Raw genomic sequence first — 22,291 nt, forward strand, 5'->3', positions numbered from 1 at the left:
AATATTCTTAGAAACAAAAGTAATCATGATCCCAGTATCAAGAGATTATGTAGATTTTCTGTTCCTATGTGTTTTTATAAAAATTTTATTTGAAAGAAGAATATTAGAGTTTTAAGTTTTATTGTAACTTGAGTACAATGTTTTATATTTATGAAGCTAATGGATATGTTTCCCTAAATAAATGTATAACACAAAAAAACAATTCTGTCCAATGTTATTAACACAACACTTCAAAGTTCTCATAGAGGTATTCACTAAACTTCTGATAAATTTGCAGTTATTTGGGATTACAAAGTTTATTTTATGTATTATATAATGTTTTTTAATTAATACGTTGATTTTTTATATTCTGATATATTGGCCTACTGTGTTTCATTAAGTGTAAGAGTATATGCTTCTAATCTCAGCTCCACATTGTACATGTTTTGTGACGTCGGGAAATTTGTTTAATTTCTCTGGGATCTTACTTTCCTCACCTGTTAAATGGGAATTAATTGAAGTAACTACTACATATGAAGCCTGTAAGGATTGAGTAATTTAATTTATAATGGTCTTACATATCAAGATACTATCATAATTCAAAATTATTTCCCCTCATACCAGATCTATTAGATAATAGAATGATGGGCCAATAGTTTTTAATAACTGGAGAAATGGTTTAATTTAAGGTAATATGGAGCAAGTCTATTTCTGAGAAAACAGGGAAAAGTGGGACCACATTGAAGCTGTTGAAGGAAGAAAAACCTCCTGGTCATGAAGGCAAGATTTATCTCAATTTACTTTTTCTAGAGCAAGCATATATCTCTCATCTTTTTCTTTAGCTCCGAGAATATAAGCAGTACTGAAAGGAAAGCATCGGTGCCATTTGATACCTTGAAAATCTTTAGATTCATCCTATAAATAGACATTTCAGTTCTTATTTACAGAGCTATCACAACACACATGACATAGAAATCATCCATAAGAAGAGTGACTGAGATATTCAACACTGTCAGTTAAGGAAAATCCCCTGAGAAAAGCTTATGCTGCTCAAAGGGTGTACAGCAAGGGCAGACAGTGAGGAGGAACCATTCATTAATAAACACTGATTGATGAAAAATACCCTGCATGGTCATATTAGATCCATCAGTCCAATAAACTGAAACACTATACCTGAGGCTGGGAAACAGTTCATTCTTTCACCTATTAAAGAAAATTTCTGTTTTTTGGTTTTGAGTTACTGAGAAGGGCAGTAACTCAAATAGATTGCATTCTATTAAGTATATAGATCAGTTTTTCTTCATTAATCAAATTAGTTTCCCATGGACACAATATTATCAAGATTGTTTATTTACTCCCATATCAGTTAAGAAATATGCTTCAATATTGAGATAGATTAGTAATTTGTTTGTTAAGTAATGCTATCACTTTCTTGCTGCTGCTAAATGTTAGAAAATATCTTGTTATGATTTCATCATTTCATAACTGAACATCACTGTTTCATATTTGCACTCAAATTTCATGAGAGATTTTTGAAGAAGCATATTAAAGAGTAACCTTAATTTATGGTATTAAAACAAGTCATTTAACTTTTTCTTTCCTGTCACTCATCACTTACCAGATGATCTCATGCTGATTCTTTGGCATATATTTGTTGAATTAAGCTGATGTCTCACATGTCCTACCTAGATGAATGAAAGTCATACTACATTGATGAAAACTTAATAATACTGTATTTATAAAAATTGTTCACAGACTTGTTGAGGTGGTACAAGCCAGTAATCCCTGGGAGGCTAAGGCAGGAAGATTGCAAGTTCAAGATCAGCTTCCACAAGTTAGTAAAACCCTGTCAAAAAAAAAAAAAAAAAAAAAAAAAAAAAAAATATATATATATATATATATATATATATATATATATATATATATATATATCTGGGAAAATGGCTCAGTGGTAAAGCATTCCTGGGTTTAATCCATGGTAGTATAAAAAGTGAAAAATAAAAAATGATTAATAACTTTGACTTTGTGTAGTATCACACAGTAACTTTTCATTTACATTTATATTCAACTCAAATATTTTAAATATTGTAACTTGTAGATAGAAATAAGTTATTAATAGGAGTGTAGTTCTGTGGCAGAGCATTTGCCTTGGGTGCAATCTTCAGTATAACAAGTATAAAGTAATTCAGATATTGTACACTTTTTAAAACACAGAATTAGAGTGGTACAGTTGATATAAAAGAAACTAAGAGTATTTAAAAGGTAGAATTTGACAAGTTTTCACATATGTATGTACCTGTGATATGATAAAAAATGTTCAATGTTTGTTCAGGCCAGTTTACTTTTATTTATATATAGTACTTAATTTTGATTTTGTACCCATAACTTATAGATTTCTAGTATTCCTTAATTGCTTTATATGAAAATTATTATAGTTGTTTTCCTAAACAAAAAGCCATATTATGCCATTTGATACCTTGCCAAATATTCAAGGCTAAGTTCAAACACTACTTTCTTCATGAAATTTCTCTAACATGTCCTTTTCAGAAGCAAGCTTTCCCTCTTTAAGCAGCTATAACTGTGAATTAAGGCTGATTGACTATTTCATCTTTAACTGAATTTGCAAATTAACATACCTTAATAGACCAGAAGCCTCCTGAAGGCAGAGTGTATGTGTGATTTATGTCCTATTCATTGCAATGCTTAACACATGGTGAGCATTTAATTGAGTAGAATATAAATTTATGAAAAATATATTTTAGCATAAATTTAAAAGATCATATTAACCATTTAAACAAGTGCCCCTGTCAGAAAGGAAGGAAAGAAGGAAGGGAAGGGGGAAGAGAGAAAGAAAGGAAGGAAAATAGAAACAGGCTATCAAAAAAGTAAACAGCTTTAATTTTAGTAGTCATGATTATGGAAAAGATTTCCATATCGTAGGAATATTTGAATAATACACATTCATATTGGAACTTGCATACATTATGACATTGAAAATACAAATTACTAATGATTTTCACAAACATATTTAATTCCATAATTTACCTAAGAGTTACATAAGAAACTTAAATATGACATTAAGTATTATTTTTTTTAATTTTTTATTGTTGGCTATTCAAAACATTACATAGTTCTTGATATATCATATTTCACACTTTGATTCAAGTGGGTTATGAGCTCCCATTTTTACCCCATATACAGATTGCAGAATCACATCAGTTACACATCCATTGATTTACATATTGCCATACTCGTGTCTGTTGTGTTCTGCTGCCTTTCCTATCCTCTACTATCCCCCCTCCCCTCCCCTCCCCTCCCCTCTTCTCTCTCTGCCCCCTCTACTGACATTCATTTGTCCCCCTTGTATTATTTTTCCCCTTCCCCTCACTTCCTCTTGTATGTACTTTTGTATAACTCTGAGGGTCTCCTTCCATTTCCATGCAATTTCCCTTCTCTCTCCCTTTCACTCCCACCTCTCATCCCTGTTTACTGTTAATCTTCTTCTCATGCTCTTTGACCCAACTCTGTTCTTAGTTACTCTCCTATATCAAAGAAGACATTTGGCATTTGTTTTTTAGGGATTGGCTAGCTTCACTTAGCATAATCTGCTCTAAATGCCATCCATTTCCCTGTAAATTCTATGATTTTGTCATTTTTTAATGCAGAGTAATACTCCATTGTGTATAAATGCCACATTTTTTTTTTATCCATTCATCCATTGAAGGGCATCTAGGTTGGTTCCACAGTCTTGCTATTGTGAATTGTGCTGCTATGAACATCGATGTAGCAGTGTCCCTGTAGCATGCTCTTTTTAGGTCTTTAGGGAATAGACCGAGAAGGGGAATAGCTGGGTCAAATGGTGGCTCCATTCCCAGCTTTCCAAGAAATCTCCATACTGCTTTCCAAATTGGCTGCACCAATTTGCAGTCCCACCAGCAATGTACAAGTGTACCCTTTTCGCACATCCTCGCCAGCACTTGTTGTTGTTTGACTTCATAATGGCTGCCAATCTAACTGGAGTGAGATGGTATCTTAGGGTGGTTTTGATTTGCATTTCTCTGACTGCTAGAGATGGTGAGCATTTTTTCATGTACTTGTTGATTGATTGTATGTCCTCCTCTGAGAAGTGTCTGTTCAGGTCCTTGGCCCATTTGTTGATTGGGTTGTTTGTTCTCTTATTGTCTAATTTTTTGAGTTCTTTGTATACTCTGGATATTAGGGCTCTATCTGAAGTGTGAGGAGTAAAGATTTGTTCCCAGGATGTAGGCTCTCTATTTACCTCTCTTATTGTTTCTTTTGCTGAGAAAAAACTTTTTAGTTTGAGTAAGTCCCATTTGTTGATTCTAGTTATTAACTTTTGTGCTATGGTTTTCTAGCTGCAAATTCTTTAAAGTTTTGTTTATCGTGGAAGGTTTTAATTTCATCTTCCATCCTGAAGCTTAATTTCGCTGGATACACAATTCTTGGTTGGAACCCATTTTCTTTCAGTGTTTGAAATATGTTATTCCAGGATCTTCTAGCTTTCAGAGTCTGTGTTGAAAGATCAGCTGTTATCCTGATTGGCTTACCCCTAAATGTGATCTGCTTCCTTTCTCTTGTAGCTTTTAAAATTCTCTCCTTATTCTGTATGTTGGGCATCTTCATTATAATGTGTCTAGGTGTGGGTCTCTTATGATTTTGCACATTCGGCGTCCTGTAGGCTTCTAGGATTTGGGATTCTGTCTCATTCTTCAAGTCTGGGAAGTTTTCTCATATTATTTCATTGAATAGATTGCTCATTCCTTTGGTTTGAAACTCTGTCCCTTCCTCTATTCCAATGACTCTTAAATTTGGACTCTTGATGTTATCCCATATTTCTTGGATGTTCTGCTCATGGTTTCTTAACAGTCTTGCTGAGCTGTCTATGTTCTTTTCAAGTTGAAATACTTTATCTTCATTGTCTGATGTTCTATCTTCTAAGTGTTCTACTCTGCTGGTAGTATTCTCAATTGAGTTTTTAAGTTGGTTTATTGCTTCCTGCATTTCTAGGATTTCTGTTTGTTTGTTTTTTATTACCTCTATCTCCCTGTATAGTTGATCTTTTGCTTCTTGGATTTGTTTATGTAATTCATTGTTGAAGTGATCTTTCATTGTCTGATTTTGCTGTCTGATGTCTTCCTTGAGACTCCAGATCATCTGAAGCATGTATATCCTGAATTCTTTATCTGACATTCCATCTGCTGCAGCTATTACCTCTTCTAACGTTGAGTTGACCTGCATTGCTTGTGGTCCTTTCTTTCCTTGTCTCTTCATACTGTTCGTGTTCCTTTCTACTTGGTGAAACTGTTGTGCTATTGAATTTTCCCCCTATATATTTATATTGGTCTTGTATAGTTGCAAAGTCTCCCTTGCAGGCGCGGGCGGCGGCTCTGCCCCTCCTCCAATTGGGGCAATGTGCGTACCACGCCGGCAGGCCGCTGGGCCTGCTCTGCCGGTCGGTAGCAGATCCGCCTACCTTGCAGGCGCGGGCGGCGGCTCTGTCCCTCTGCGGGCCGCTAGGCTTGTTCTGTCGGTGGTTGCAGTTCTGCCTACTTTGCAGGCGCAGGCAGCAGCACTGCCCCTCTTCAGGCCTCTGGGGCTGTTCTGCCAGTGGGTCGCAGGTCCGCCTACCTTGCAGGCGCGGGGGGGGGGCGGCTCTACCCTTCCTCAGGCCACTGGGCCTGTTCTGTCTGTCGGTTGCAGGTTTGGCCTGTTCTGATGGTGGTCACAGTTCCGTCTACCTTGCAGGCGCGGGGGGAGGGGGCGGCTCTGCCTCTCAGCAGGCCGCTGCTCCTCTTCTGCCGGTGGGTCGCAGGCCCGCCTACCTTGCAGGAGTGATAAGTATTATTTTTGAAAGTTGGAAAATGAAGTATCTTCAATTTAAACATATAAACTCATTTTCCCTAGAAAACAAGTCCCTTCATAGTATTTAGATGCCTAAAAATAATCTCATGGAAATTGCACTGAATCATGTATTCCAATAAGGTGTGGCTTCCGTCCATTGAATTTAGTCAGCAGCAGCTGAAGTGTAGAATTTCCAGTGTGACTGGAAAATACAAGATTAAATTTTATATAAATTTTTACTTTGTTTCTATATTTTTTTAGAATCTTATATTCTCATAATGATAAAATCCATAATGAAAAGACAAATATAAATAAGTAGAGATATTAGAAATTAGAGTTGTTTTTAAGAAGCACAACATTAAGGGCTGAAAGGAAGGAGTGAAAAAGATATAAATGCATAAGATATAAAAGCAGCAAATATAAATAGATATAAATGCATAAGATTAGCTTATAAAATTAACCTTTGGGACATGGTTAAGTATGAAACTTTGGGTCAGAATTGGATATTTCAAATGTAAAATTATTTAGTGATATAAACATATGGGTACAATGTATAGAAAGTTTTAACATCTTCTTTATAGCTTCCCAGTTTCCACTCTTCTTTCAAGGGGGGTGCAGGGGGAGAGATAGAGAGATCAGATTGGAAACACTAGGTAGCAACTTAAATAATTTTCTTATAAATATTTCATTCATTAAAAGACAGAAAATCCCTAATGCTTTTTGTTTCCACATTTGAAACACAAAACAAGCATTAAAATAATAGAAACAAAGCCAAACATAATGAACCTTAAGAAAAATATCAAACGTAGAGTCTCACAGATAGGTGTGAACAAGTAAGCATTGCTTTTGCTGCTAACATCCCACTAAATCAAAACAATGGGGCCTATGGTGTGGGATAATTGACTCTGATATGCTGCCAGAAGTGTTATTCAGGATTGTCTATAAAATATGCTGTCACAATGGCAGACTGCCAAGGACTTCAGTGGTAACTATTGAGTTGCCTATCTTTAGATGTTCTCTGGGATACAAAATTTTTGAAAAAGGAAAAGAAAGTATGCTCAGCATTGTCATTGCAAAACCATCCTTTATCTTTTCACAATGATATGGTTTATTCAAAAGCTAAATATGTGAAGTGCATCTGACCTTACATTTTTTTTAAAGTGTATAAACCCCCATCAGTTTAAGAAATTCTGTTCCACTTGTGCTCTTACATCCAGACTTACATTTACATAGGGGAAAGGCAGGGCAATTGAGTATTTGGAAAGTCTCTACACATATTGATAACACCAAAGTTGGTTTAATGCTAATGAAATTATCTATAACTTAACTGACAATAGTCTTTTATAGTATATGCAATACACTTGGCTTTAAGAGCAATGGAGCTCTTGCTTTTATTACAAAAATCATAAATCATAAAGATGCAATACCATTCTTTTAGATGAAAGGAATTTGAAATATAAATTGCACATATTCATGGTATTCTGATGACTTAAAAAAGAGCAATGATTGTCTTCTGCAGAAATCAAGCTAAAAAACAAAGTAATAATTTATTCAGGCAACTTTAGGATTTAGCTAATTTATGGTTTTAGAAGAATTTGTGTAACAAATTTCACTCTTCAGAAGAAAAGAGAAATAACTAAACAAGAATAAATAAACAGCAAATTTTAATAATATATTTTCTCTACATTATATAATGAAGTGAATTTTTAATTTTGATTAAATGTAGGTTTGTAGACTATTACTATTCAGGAAAATAATTGTTAGAGATCTTCAAGTTTTGAATGAGGGAAGCTGCCTCATTCTTAGCACAAATAAATAAACAATAAAATCACTTACATTTGAGCATTTTACCTCCCTTAAACCATACATAAATAAATTGTGAAAAGATAAGCATCTGTTATTCCTGAACCTCATTTTGTTAGCTTCAATGTTGAACTTTAAAATAATCAGTACCTCATATATGTTCTCCTACAGGCCACTCTCAGAAGCTACAGACCATGATGGTGGAATAGGTCATATACAACGTTAAGGGTCAGAAAACGTGAACTTTAATGTTGAAGAATAATTAGAAAGGATTAATTAATATATTGGGGGAAGAATGCCCCAAGAAAAGGATGGAGCCAGTATGGACAGTATCCATGTGCAGAAACAAAAAAGATGGGGTGAAAAAAGCAATGAAGGGAAGTGAGGGCTGATGTTAATAAAGGGCAGGTCACCAAAAACCTTGTAGGATTTTAAGAATTCACTGTTTACTGAAGAAAGTGAGGCGTAATTACAGGTTTAAATATACTGAGAAGCAGAAGCACACACTGTAACCAACATTTAAATATCAATTGAAATTTTGCAGATTCTCTTTATCAGATTAAGAATGTTAACTGTGATGTCTAGGTTCATAATCTGCTTGAATCAAATGTATGAAATATGATATGTCAAGAGCTTTGTAATGTTTTGAACAACTAATAATAAAAACAAAATTTAAAAAAAATAAAATAAAATAAAAGCTGACACATTAGATGAAAAAAAATAAAAAATAAATTAATTTTTAATGAATCAATTGAAATGATTTTTGTCCTTAAAATATTATGAAATATATTGTTTGATACTTTAATGTTAAACATGTAATTTAAAATTTTACCTATTTGGTCAATGCTTAATGTTATTTTTATATTATGAAATTTGATTTAAAAAATCCTTTAACATGTTGACCTCTAAAATTAAAACAGTTCATTTTGCGATTCCTGTCCCGTAATGCTCTTGTGAATTTTTTTAGCCAATTTTATTATGGTCTCATAGAATTGAAATTCTGAGAACTGAAATTCTAATTAGAACTAAAATTCCTTTATATGTATTCTCACATTTTGGGGGGTTTTGTTTTCCCATAGAATTTAAATAAAATTAGCGTTATTTCTTCTTTAAATGACTGGGAGAAATTACCAATGAAATCAACTCTTTATAATTTGATATTGCTCCAGATTTATAGAAATAAAATTATTTGAATCTAATATAAATGATTATTTTCCTACAAATAAAATCCACTTAATATATAATACTTAATTACCATAAAGATTTCAAAATATACTCAATTTTAAATAATTTTTAATAATTCACATATGAACAGCACTAGTAAATTCTGCCTTTAGAGAACATGTACATTATCCTCTTTGAAGATTCTACTATTTTGTTTGATGTATTATTATAGGTATACAGAATTATAATTCTTATATTTTTCTGAAGCTTTGGCATATTTATGAGGTATCATGCTCTAATAAATGTTTTATTCTTCAATATTTCTTACCTAGATTGATATTGTAATAGTTACACTTGCATTCTTTTGTCAATATTAATGTGACATAATATAATTTACATAAACAAACATATAATTTGTTTATAATTAACTTTACCATGACTGCATATATAGTATAAGTGATATGTAATATATGTAATATACTAAAAGAAAAATTAAAATACAATCTTTGAAGAGTATTGTAGATGAAGGATTGACTAACCATACATCCTATCTGCAAAAATTTTCTTATGAATTTATTGTGAAGAGGAGATCAAAAAATAATATGTTGTAATATGCAGACAAACACTTAGAAGTCTCTTATTGATTATATCTTTGTGGGTCTGATGATATTTGTTTTTGGTGTACTCAGATTTTTAAAGATTAGTTTTATGTAGAAATTCTCATTGTATATGAATGTTCCTTTTTATACCTAATATTCCATTTACCATTTTATGTATTTTACTTACCAATTCTCTAACTTGCATGCTTTATAAATTTGGGTGCCTTACGTGGGCCAACACTGTGTGCTGGTTGTTGGATATTCTAGTGTAACCTAGGCAATGCTCACCATCTGCCTTGATACTGGAGCTCTTTGCTGTCCAGCTGATGAACAACTGGTCCTCTCCTTGCTGACTCTTACAAGCTGAATTTTGTGACCCTGCAATATGCCATTTTGTCCTAAATAAGCAATCTACCATCCGCCTGAGGGGCAGTGTTTGCCTTCCACTGTATCCCCTAAACAGACCTGTCAACTAGCATTTCCTTCTTAACAGACAAAAATGGAGGAATGTTCAGAATGCATTCAGTGCTGGCACATGAGGTTGTGCTTAACTGACACTTCCCAAAATTAAGTTTAATGTTTAGGGCAGTAACTGCTTTAGTTTTCCTCAGCCTAAAGACAGAATTGATAATACACATATATAATTGCTCCATTCTCTTATTTTGCTCTACTTCTTCTACATACAATTTTAGTAAGTTATTTAAAATCTTAAATATTAACATGCTTCCATTTAATAGAGTTTGGTATTTACTTTATTATATTTTTTTTTTCATTTAACACAGGGACTCTTTACCACCAAGTTATATCCCCAATGCTTTCTTAATTTTTTTTTTTCTTATTTTGAGACAAGGTCTCATTGAGCTCCCCAGGCTGCTGATCTTGAACTTGTGATCCTCTGGTCACATCCTTCAAATGAGTACCTGGGATTATAGACATGCACCATTGCACCTGGTTAGAGTTTGCTCTTTAAAAAAAAAAAAAAAAAAAAAAAAATATATATATATATATATATATATATATATATATATATAGATAGATAGATAGATATATAGATATATAGATATATTCTTTTTAGTTATACATGAGAGTTCTCTGTGTTTTGACATATGAAACAAACATGGAGTATAACTTCCCATTTTTGTAGCTGTACATAATGTGGAGTCACACTGCTCCTGTATTCATATACAAACATACTAAAGTTATGTCTGATTCTTCTACTGTCTTTCCTATTCTTATCCCCCTTCCCTTCCCTTCATTCCCCTTTCTCTAATCCACTGAGCTTCTAGTCTTCCCTTCCCCTCTGGCTTATTGTGAGTTAGCATCCACATATCAGAGACAACATTAGGCTTTTGTTTTTTTGGGATTGGTTTGTAACTATCCCTATATGAATATCATGCCAAGACATATTTCTACATTTAGAAGTCTCAAAAAAAAAAAAAAAAAAAAACTACACCAGAAAACTTCTAGAATTCATAAATGAATTCAGCAAAGTAGCAAGATATAAAATTAACACCCATAAATCAATTATATACATCAATGATGAATCAACTGAAAGAGAAACTAGGAAAACTATCCCATTCATAAGAGTCTTGAAAAAAAAATAAAATATTTGGGAACCAATCTAACAAAAGAGGTGAAAGACCTCTCCAATGAAAACTACAAAACATTAAAGAAAGAGATTAAAGAAGACCTTAGAAGATGAAAAAATCTCCCATGTTCTTGTATAGGCAGAATTAATATTGTCAAAATTTCCATATTACCAAAAGATTTATACAGATTTACTAAAATTCCTATTAAAATTCCAATGATGTTCTTCATAAGAATAGAAAATGCAGTCATGTAATTCATTTTAAAAATAAGAGGCCCAGTCTGTTTATAAGGAAAAACAAATTGAGGGAAAAACAACAACAAAATAAAACAAGCAACAACAACAACAACAAAACCAGATGAAAATAAAACTATTTTTTTTTGTGCAGAATCAGCTATTTTTGAAATAATATTGAAATAACAAAGTTTTGTTTTCTCTTGTCTAGACATACAAACTAAATAGTGACTTTTGGTAAAGTTTTTTTTCATAACATAAAACATTACTGTAATTATTCATGGGTAAACAGTATTTCATATTTTGGTAGTTCAGATGGCCCTGGACATTATAATGATGGTTCAAGGATTTTTTTAACTTTACCAAGGTGTGAATGCAACATACACTTGATAAGAACTGTATCCTAAATTTTTAATTTTGTTATTTTTCCAGGCTAGTAATATGCAGTATAATATTCTTCTTTCATGTTGGGCAGGAATCCCCACTTAGTCTTATAATCATGAGAGTAAATTATGAATATTCTACAGTATACAGTATTGCTAGGCTATGATGTTTGGGAAATTCAGTGTTTTTAGCAAGTTTTCCACTTACAACACTTTTAACTTATGAGGAGTTCCACTGGAACACAACATCATTGTAAGTTGAGTAGTATCTGCATTTTTAAACTGAATGAATTATCATTGCAAAATATGTGGTGATAAAATTGTGTCTGATTAAATTTAAATTATAACCTGGCTTACTAAAGTGTTACAGAAAACATCTTTGATGTTGGAATCACAGCGAATCTATGTTTGGAGTAGTTCTAAATCATTTATAAAAATGGCATTCAACACAATTTCAATTCATGTTATCAAAATAACAATTTTAATTACAAATTTAGAACAGTTTTTAAATTTAATCTCCATTTTATTTCATGTGCTTTACTTTAAATGGATAACTCAATTATAAAGCTGACTGCAATTCTAAAAAAATACCGGTGATATATATATATTCTTCACAATATATATATTTTACTCATAATATAGAAATAGATAAATCTTTTCCGTGGATTTCAAACAGACAATATTAGGCTATCTATAAAGTAAGTTGTCTTTTTTTCTATTTCTAGTTTGAAATATTATTTTATTCTCTTTGTAAAGGATCAAAATACATTTTTTAAAGTTTTATAAATATCCACTGCGATTGAGCTGCAAAAATAAAAAAAAATATTCTGTGCTTTTGAATACCTATTAAGCTTTCTGAAACAAATCATCCTGAACTTCCTGACAAAGAGGCAAAATGGAATGCAACATAAATATAATTAAGAAAACAACCTTCACAGAGAGGGCACCCAATGAAGATGATGGAAAATGTTCACAGACTATAAAAATCTAAGTTTTCAATCAAGGGTGTCTTTTAGGCTAATGTTTTCTTTCCTTTCTCCATCAATCCAGTCTTGTAAATCTCAGGAAGACTTCATAGTGATTAATTGATTCTCACCAAGATTGTAATACACTGAAAGCATGGTGCAATTGGATGGGGATTGCAATTAGAACTATGCTGACTTTTACTGTAGCTTTCATCCAGGCAGGTAGTCTAGCCACCTTTGTGTTTTAAATATCAACTTGGTAAAGCAGAACTGAGATCAAACATTGGGCAATATTACTGACTGACCTCATTTGGGAATAAAATAGAGACTCAAATATTTTAAACGGATATTTCTTTCAACAGCTTACTGGCATATATGCAAGAGACACTTTTGTATTCAACACAAAATGACCTTTGAAAAAAAATCATTCAACGGGCTGTGTGAATGTCTGATTAATAGGAATCAAGCAACTAAACAATGCGATTGACCTGAAAAAAAAAATGACTCTGAGTGATGTACAAAATGCCTTTGGATTTGTTTCTCAAATAAAAGCATTAAATTTTGCAAACTTATTATTTAGCATATTCCTATCAATAAAATTTAAAATTTTATTTAAGATCAAACACTTTATGTCACAGGTATACTAAATGTTGGGACAAGTGGTATCATACTTTTAAAACAAATTTTATATAAACAGTAGAAATTACTAGAACCATGATATTTTCCTTACTTCTTAGAACTAAATTTGATCCCTGCATTTAGGTTGAAATATTAGCTTAACATTAGTTCTTTAAAATTTCTGTACAGTATACTATTGATTAGTGGAGTATATTAAATAAGTAAACTATGTTCATATTCATTCAAAATTTGTTTACCCACAAATTATTTCAGTTATATCCAGTAGTTTTTAACTTTTACTTGTACTCAATAAAATAAAACAATAGAACTGAACAATTTATTTTGGAATGTGTAGAAAAATCACCTATATATATCAACTGAAAGTACACATCAAATGAATGTAAGAATAGTTTAGATTAATACAGAACTGCGACTCTCATTAATCCTATGACCTTATTTCAAGTACACAAAACCCCACTAAGATTCAGTCAAGTTGTATTAATGGTGGATTCAATATCACAAATCACACAGCTAATTTCATGTTCTATGTTTCCTTTGTCAGCTTTTCTAACAAATGTCCCCCTCCCACCTAATCATAATGTTTGTCCCACATAAATGCACTTGTTGGAGAATAAACTGACGCTAAAAGATAAGAGAAAATTAGAAATTCATGCATTTTGAAGTTTTATCATAAACCTTTGTCCAGAAAAAAATTGATCCTTTACATGCAGGAAATACTTCTTCAACTGTTACCTACATTTAGAATTCTATGTGTAATTGTTTACATCAAATATAGGTAGCCAAAAAATCATATTATTATAAACAATGTGTGGAAAAATGAGAGAAAACTATGCTGTTTGAGGTGAAAAAAAATAGGCAATAATTTTTACCTGAAGGTTTAAGGTATGAAATAAAACAATAAAGTAGAAATTTCTAAATGACCAAGGAGTCCTGGAGTCAGATACAAGAATATGTGATTGAAGGGCTTGAATCTCAGTAGCCAAGTGAGTATTCCAAGAATGTTTGCAGTAGAATGCAGTTTTATTTTCATCTAACTTTAGGTGATGGAAAATTCAATATAGATATAAAATATGACTGGAGTAATGGTTTGATGTAAGCTAAAAGAGAATTTGCATTGCTTGAAATAATGTACTTCTATGCTGCATTTTCAATTATACTGGTTGATTGTATTCCATATATAGATTCGATTGATACTATTGTCATGTTTTTACAAAACAATTCAACAAGATTGGGATTTTCAAAGAGCCAATGGAAAATTCCTTATTAGCCCATAAAATCATTATGTGTAGCAACTTGTTCTCAGGTAAAGATGTAATTTCAAAATAATTTGTTGAAAAGCTTTTTAAATTAAAACATCTCTATGGTGTTTGCATTTTGAAAAAAAAAAATCTGTGTAATGTAGCTGTCATAAACCGTGTATACTTTTCAGGAAAAGAACTAAATTAGCAATTATCTACATACTATTTTCATAGAAATGTTTAAAAACAATATATTTGGAATTTTTTTTTGTTTTTCCTTTCCTTACCTTTTATTCACTCTAGAAATAATTAATCCCACCTATTGTCCTGTTTTGACTAAATTCATATTACATATTATTGCACTTCACTGAATGCCTCTGTGAGATATAATTTATTCACTTGCCCTCAGGATATGTAAAGATTTCCCATGAATGTTTTACCTATTAGTATTTACTTTAAAAATCTGAGACTGTAACCAATGTGAACAATATTTCATTTGGTAAGAAATTTCAATTTTTGGCATATCTACATAAATCATTAGTGTTAAAGAATTATCCCCCCTTTACATATTTAATAATAATATGTATGTTAATTGCTTAGGGAATTTTTTTAAACCTAACTGTCACACTGCATCATTTTGCACTACATACAATATCACAAGTAGGTCAAGAGTCTAGTCCTGGGCACCTAGACATGTCAATACATTTTCTACATTAGCCATTTTTCTCGGGGATACATGTGATTTGGTTTTCTCTCTATCTTAGCAGCACAAAACTATGAAGAAACCAAATCAGTATTGATTTACAACACAGATAATTACGGATGAATGTGTGAGAAAGCTTTCTAATAGAATTCTGTCAATCAACTCCCAGCCCAACTTTCTCATTATGTGTTTGCTGAAACTATATGATGGAATTTGTCTGGTGACATTTCAGGGATAGTGACTTTGATTTCAAAGGAAATGTTTCAGGTTCATTTCATTACCTTAGAAAAGTAAAAGCAAATTTGCCTTATAAAAAGCAATTACTTCTTAGCTGACCAGTGCACAATAGCAATATAAGAGAGATTTCTCATTCCACTATTCAAATCCTGAACCAGCAAACTAGTGTTTGATTTTGCTTTAAGCCAATTTTACCATGTTTGAATTGCAAAAGCATTTAATCTTCATAAAGTAGGTTATTATAATGGAGATCATATTGTATTGGTATGCAATACCAGCTAAGAGACAATAAGGTATTGGTATTTTTATAGTATTTATGGCATTTAAAATATATGTGATTGAAAACATCTATGAACATTTAAGAAATGCAGAAAACATTTTAAATTGTCATTGTACTATTACTTTCATAGGTAGTTATACACTTGCTTATTTAAAATGACAGTTTTCTGGTTTTTTAAACAGATAAGCCTGAGGAATATTTCAACTCCACCCTCTATAATAATGACTATTAGGAACAAAATGTTAGAAAATCCTAACTAAATCTTAGTCATGTTGTTTTCATTATTTTCTGCAATAATTACATTTTTATAACTAAGACTTTCATAAAAATATTTTTGAGCATTTTTATATAAATCATAAAAAGTGAGATGGAGACCAGGCTATTTACTAAGGAGGAATTATTATCCTTCAGTATCAAGTCTAACAAAGGGTTAGATGAAAACTTCTAATTACAAAAATTTTCCTATGGAGTAAAAAACCTAAAATTTGAGTATTAAATAGAAGAAAACTAAGGAATAGCATAAACAAGATTTTTTTCTTTTTTGTTTTATTTTCAGTCTTGCTGAATGGCTCTATCTAAACTTAATTTCCAAAATAAATTCCCAGTATATAAAAAAAGGACAAATGAGAGAAAATATATCAACAAATAAAAAATGCAATATAGAAAATTGAAATAAGCATTAAATGTATGACATTGAAGCTAGTAAAGAACATGATATAAAGACAAATTTTAGAATTTTAGATCATAAAAATTATGTACATATTTATCTATTTATTTGTGATTGTCAACAAGTAAGAGGCATGACTATGCATGTAATTTTCTCCTGTAATTTGTTAGCATTTTTGAGTTTTGTTTTAATGCAAATTTAATTCCTAGCATTTAATATAATCCTTTAATTACATACCACTAGGGGCAAATGAACTATTCAAGTTTTAACTCATTATAATTTTATTTAGAGCCAAGAATCATGATTCCTTTTATATCAATGAAACTTCAATGAATTTACATACAGTGGATAAATATCAGTGAACCTTGGAGACCTTTAAAGTATGGCATTAAAGCAGCTATTCTAACAGGTAAGTTGGTATTTTATCTGTATGAGAACAAAGAGATAATCGTAGTTAAAATGACATATGGATGCCAAATAATAAATAGTAAAAAAAAAAAATTAAAAAAATACAAGTAGAAATCTGTGCTTAGAAACTATTTCCTATTTGTAGAAGTGAAGAACATGTAAATCATCCAAATGGGGCACAATAATTCCAATAGGATATAGGATAATGAAAATAAAATTATGAAATATCAGTGGAAAAAAACATGAGAATAATGTTTGAGTAAGACTGGAGATTTTTATGATTAATTAGAATAAATGGAAGAACACATGCAAAAAAATAGTATATGGAAAAGAATTGCATATTGAAATTCTAATTTCAAACTAATATTTACATATTTAATATAGCCACAATATAGACCCTTTTGAAGATATAGACGTTTTAAAGATATAGACTTTTCTGTATAGTTAAGAAAAATAGAATCAATAACATTTTGAGATTATTTGATAATTGATGATGTTAAAGTAGTTATCTTCTGATTTTAAGATAAGAATACAAATATCATTTGAAAATTAAAATGTGCAATTACCACATGAGCCTATATAAGTAAGGAAAAGTATGGCCTTCAGTGCCATTCCTTCTTTCTATTTTCATTTATTTATTTATGGCTGTGATGGGGATTGAAACCAGTGCCATATGCATGGCTGGTAAGTATTCTGCCACTGTGTTCCAACCTCATCAGTATGTGTTTTATTTTGTTTGTTTGTTTTTTGTTTTTTGTTTTTTTAAGAGAGAGGGAGAGAACATCTTTGTTTGTATGTCGTGCTGAGGATCGAACCGGGCCCCAAGAATGCCAGGCGAGCACGCTACCGCTTGAGCCACATCCCCAGCCCCTCATCAGTATGTTTTTAAACCTCTTATTTTCTTTTAGAAAACTCAAAACCTGTATAAAAGTAACTAAGAGATAAATTCCTGGCAAATGTCCCTCCTCTTTCCCTTATAAAGAGGGAATGTTGGGTGTTGTTATATAATATAGTCCAGGTTATGTGATTATTGAGGAATTAGAAATAATATTCTTAAAATGTGCAAACATTTCTTATGTTCATATATGAATACACAACCAGTGTAACTCCACATCAGGTACAACTACAAGAATGGGAAGTTATATGACATGTATGTATGATATGTCAAAGTACATTCTACTGTCATATATAACTAAAAAGAATAAATTAAAAATATAAATAAAAACCTCCAGTAGTGGTGTCTTTATGTTATTTTCACTTTGCGGTTGAGGAAATGAAGGCAAATGTAAGCCCAACTTTCCCAAAGATGTTTGGTGAATACAAATACAATTCACAAAGTAGACTGAATTTTTTGTTCTCTGTAAACTTCCTGTTCAAATAAAATAAAATCAACTGTATCTCTGAGTTTGAGAATGCTCACCAAAACTGAGGCTTCTCAGAAATTTATTTGGGGAAATAAACAATTTGCTAAAAGTTACCTTCATAGGAAAAATTTAGACATTGCATCTAAGCATAATTTAACCAGCTTTAATCACGGCATTGCAATGTTTTTCTCTTACACAACTGCCATTTCATCTGTTGTCCTGTTTGTCCCATGGTTTTGTTTATAAAAACAACAAAAAACAAAAAGCAAAAACAGAGGTGTGCTTCACCATGAACACCTTTTTATTAGTGGCAAAAATTCACTTGCATCTCCCACCACAACTGACCTAGAATTTTGAAATTTAAACACTTCGTTCAATTTGTCTATTTATCTGTGCTACAATCAGATCAATATGTCAAATTTATCAATTGAACAATTTTTTAAAATTTTTATTCCATTAACATTATAGTTCATAAATGTATGACTATGGATATGAATGACTTTGTCTTTTTTTGGTATCACAGATATACTTGCAGAAAAAATATAATATGATTTTAGTGGACATTGTTATTTTCTCTCCCTACCATGAAATTCAGACTCTCCCCCTAATGATGAATGAGATAAGGAGAGAGTAGACAAACAATAGTTTAGATCCGAGTGTGGTAAAAATGTAAATTCTTTCAGTCAAGATTTTTCTGAAAAATAAAGAAAACTCCACAAAGAAATCTGTTATCAGTTAAAAACTTTAAAAATTGTGGAAATACAGAAAAGTTGTGTTTCAGGACATTGTAGTTTTTTTATTTGAAATGAAGGAATCTAAAGTAACAACCACATACAACAGAAAGCTTATAAAACATGACAGTTTTATGAATTTTAAAATTATATATTCTCTAAATTTAAGCTCTTCTACCATAGAAAGACATTATATTCCATTTAATTGCCAGTCACTTAAAAATATGTCATCACAGAAGATCTGCAGAAGTTTTCAATCACTCAACTTATCCAATAAGAAGTTCTAATAAATTACTGAACTTTGTGTAGAATTCTACTCCTTAAAAACTGGAAGAAAGGGATAGGATTGAAGAGAATATTTTAAAGTAAACATTATATTTAGAAACTAAATCCTTTCCAACCAAAGTATAAGAACAATTGATACAGTATCTAAAAATAAAATAAAATATTTTAAAGCAAATTATAGTTTTAAGAAAAACTTCCTATTGAAGCTTTTCTGAAAATTGAATTAAAATGAAACCTCATTTTGCAGGAATTTGTGGGGAATGACAAACTGAAATCAGGGCAAGTGCAAATACTTATTTTCTAGAGACCAGGAGACAATCTTAATGAGAGGTACTGGCATTTAGGAAGCCAGAGAGGACTTGGCATTGAGCACAGTCTCATCTAAGCCTGGTAATAAGAAGCTAAATAAAGAAAACTAAAAAAGAAGTTAAAATAAGCAAACAAATAAATACAAATATTTGCAGAGTCATCAAGAATTTCCCACCATTAAAATGAGCATATCCTGTTTTTGAGAATATCTGCATTTTAAGAAAGAAGATTTGATTTCAGAAAATGTGATTTGTTCTTTCATTTGGAGTATTAATTTGGTAGTAATTAGAAAGTCATTGAGCCAATTATTCAACAGCAAGAGATTACAAGATTCTTAAATACAGGCATGTTATATTGTGTAAGGGATCAAATGTTATTTCAGTATATTCCAGTGAGGTATAACAATCATTTTGAGTTGGAGGCAAATAAGATTCAACAGATATAGAAAAAAAGTCTTCTTATCTGATAAATACCAGAAACTTCTGAAAAATGATGACTGCTATCAAGTCTCTCTTCCAGAAGTTTCTGATCCTAAAAATTATGAAAAGTTGGTGCCAAGATGAAACTGATCTGCACAATTGAACTTTCTTAGTTTCTCACATATAATTATCTTCTTATAGTTTTAAGTCCTATAATCTTAAAACTCTTTGTCTCCTTAATTCTCTATCAATGTATTATTGTTTGCTAAACTGTTATGTAAGCCCATGCTCTAACCCCAACTTTGAATTTCTTGCTGCTGAGACTTCAACTGTCTTATTAATATGTGCAGCACATATTAATAAATATTTCCTCTTTTAATCTGCCTTTTGTCAGGCGAATTTGCAGGATCCCACCCAACAAATGTAAACAAAAAGAAGTTTCTTTTTTCCCTCCTCTATTGTCTTGTTCTATTTATCTCTAACAGATTTACATCATCATCACCAAGGGAAACAGCATGTTAATCTGCCCTGTGTGACAGTCTTGTTGATTATGAATGTTAAATGTGTTAGTACAAATAACCTAGTACAACATACTGATGGAATTATTGTGACATATAGTCAAAGCCAATGTAAATGGTTAAACAAGTTTATTAAAAATGGAAGGTTAAAACATGGTTTCTTTGACTTTTTGTTGTTGTTATTGTAATTGTTTTTCCTCTATTCTTTTTTTAAATTAGACAACAACTCCTTCTCTACCACACTAGCAATCATTTTTTTTTCTAGCTTAAAAATGAAATTGTACTTCAATGCCATAGTGAAAGAAAGAATATAATAAAGTAAGCTTTGGTGAAAATTAATGTTTTGGCTATTTCTCCAATTTCAGAAAGTTTCAAGTATAATGGATACCTACAGGAGCTCTTTCTTTCTTGGTAGCTTAAATAATAACTATAAAATATTAGGCCTATATCCTGCTGATAGTGTAATAGACTTTTGTTGCACCATTGCATAGTTTCAAAAGAACACTATCTCCTTTGACACTCGTTGAAATCAAAATAATAATTTTCTTTAGCTTCATTTTTTTCCTATGGAGTTGCTGAAATTTAAAAGCATATCAACATGTTTCAACTGTTGGTAAATTTATTTTGCTTTCTTTGGAACAGAGAGTAATGAATATGCACCAAGGCATTAAGGGATCCTGCAGTTATAACCCAAAGAAGTAATGATTTATGATATTCAACATGGCACTTGCTTAGTTTATCACTCCACTAGTATTAGAGGAAATTACATGATTAAAAAAATGTAGTGGAATTGTGGCTGAACTTTGGGAATGCATATCTGTCCTGTGATTTATTACAAGTCTTTACATTATCTGTACCTCCAATACTGCTCATGATGTATAGATGAAGTGCTTAATATAGTAAATTATAAAAAATAATGTTGATGATTAAAATATGAATAAAAACTAAAGAAAAAGAGAAATAGAAAAAATGCAAAAAATATATTCACATTAATTTTCTATATGGCAACATTCCTTTATAAATTTTCATATGATTCCATATATTACCAACATGAGCATTTCCTATTAAAATTTTCCATCTTCTGAGCCATGCTTTCGGTTGTTTTGGATACATGGAAATCCATTATGCATGTGTTCATATACAGATCAAAAGTATGTTGGAAATACTATTAATATAAGGGCAATACTACGCTTGATTTTCTTCTTATCCTACCATGCACATATGATTTTCAAACCAGTCACTGACTTTACAAACTTCTTAAGACAAATGCTGTTTTAGGATTTAATCCATTAAAAGCTCCTAGAATTTTGTCAGTTGGATAATGATACTGCAGACAAATGACAGGTTTCAGACTGAAATTTTTGTCATTGCCATATCTCATGGCCAATATAATTTCCAGAATTTGGCTTTCTACCTCCCTTATAAAACCTCTCCCCTCACGATGTGAGTTGCAACTTGAGGGATTTTGATGTTCAGGATTTCAAGCATGTAGAACTTTCATTTTTCTTTGGGTTGTAATTATTATAATTTTAAACTGGGGGCTTTGATCTTTCAGGAGTTTAATACATGAGATTACAACATTATGCATTATTATTGACACCAGCTCTGAGCATCAATTGCTCCTGTTGTTTAATTGTGGAACACTATTCCATTAAATGGATCTACTGCAGCTTTTTCACTAGCTAATGAAAACCTGTAAATATGTTCTTTCAGTTTTTCACGATTACTGATAAAATTGCTATGAATATTTGTAAAAAATAATTTATATGCATTTTATTTACTTAAAATCTAATTTCAGCTTTATGAATTGTTTCTATTATTTTGTATTTTATTAGTTTTTGTTCTTAATTATTTCCTATTCTCTGCTCATGTTGGGTGATTTTTGCTCTTTACTTTCCAGTTTCTTCAGGTACAGA

This window comes from Marmota flaviventris, chromosome 10 (assembly GCF_047511675.1).
Source record: "Marmota flaviventris isolate mMarFla1 chromosome 10, mMarFla1.hap1, whole genome shotgun sequence".
NCBI classification, from domain to species: domain Eukaryota; kingdom Metazoa; phylum Chordata; class Mammalia; order Rodentia; family Sciuridae; genus Marmota; species Marmota flaviventris.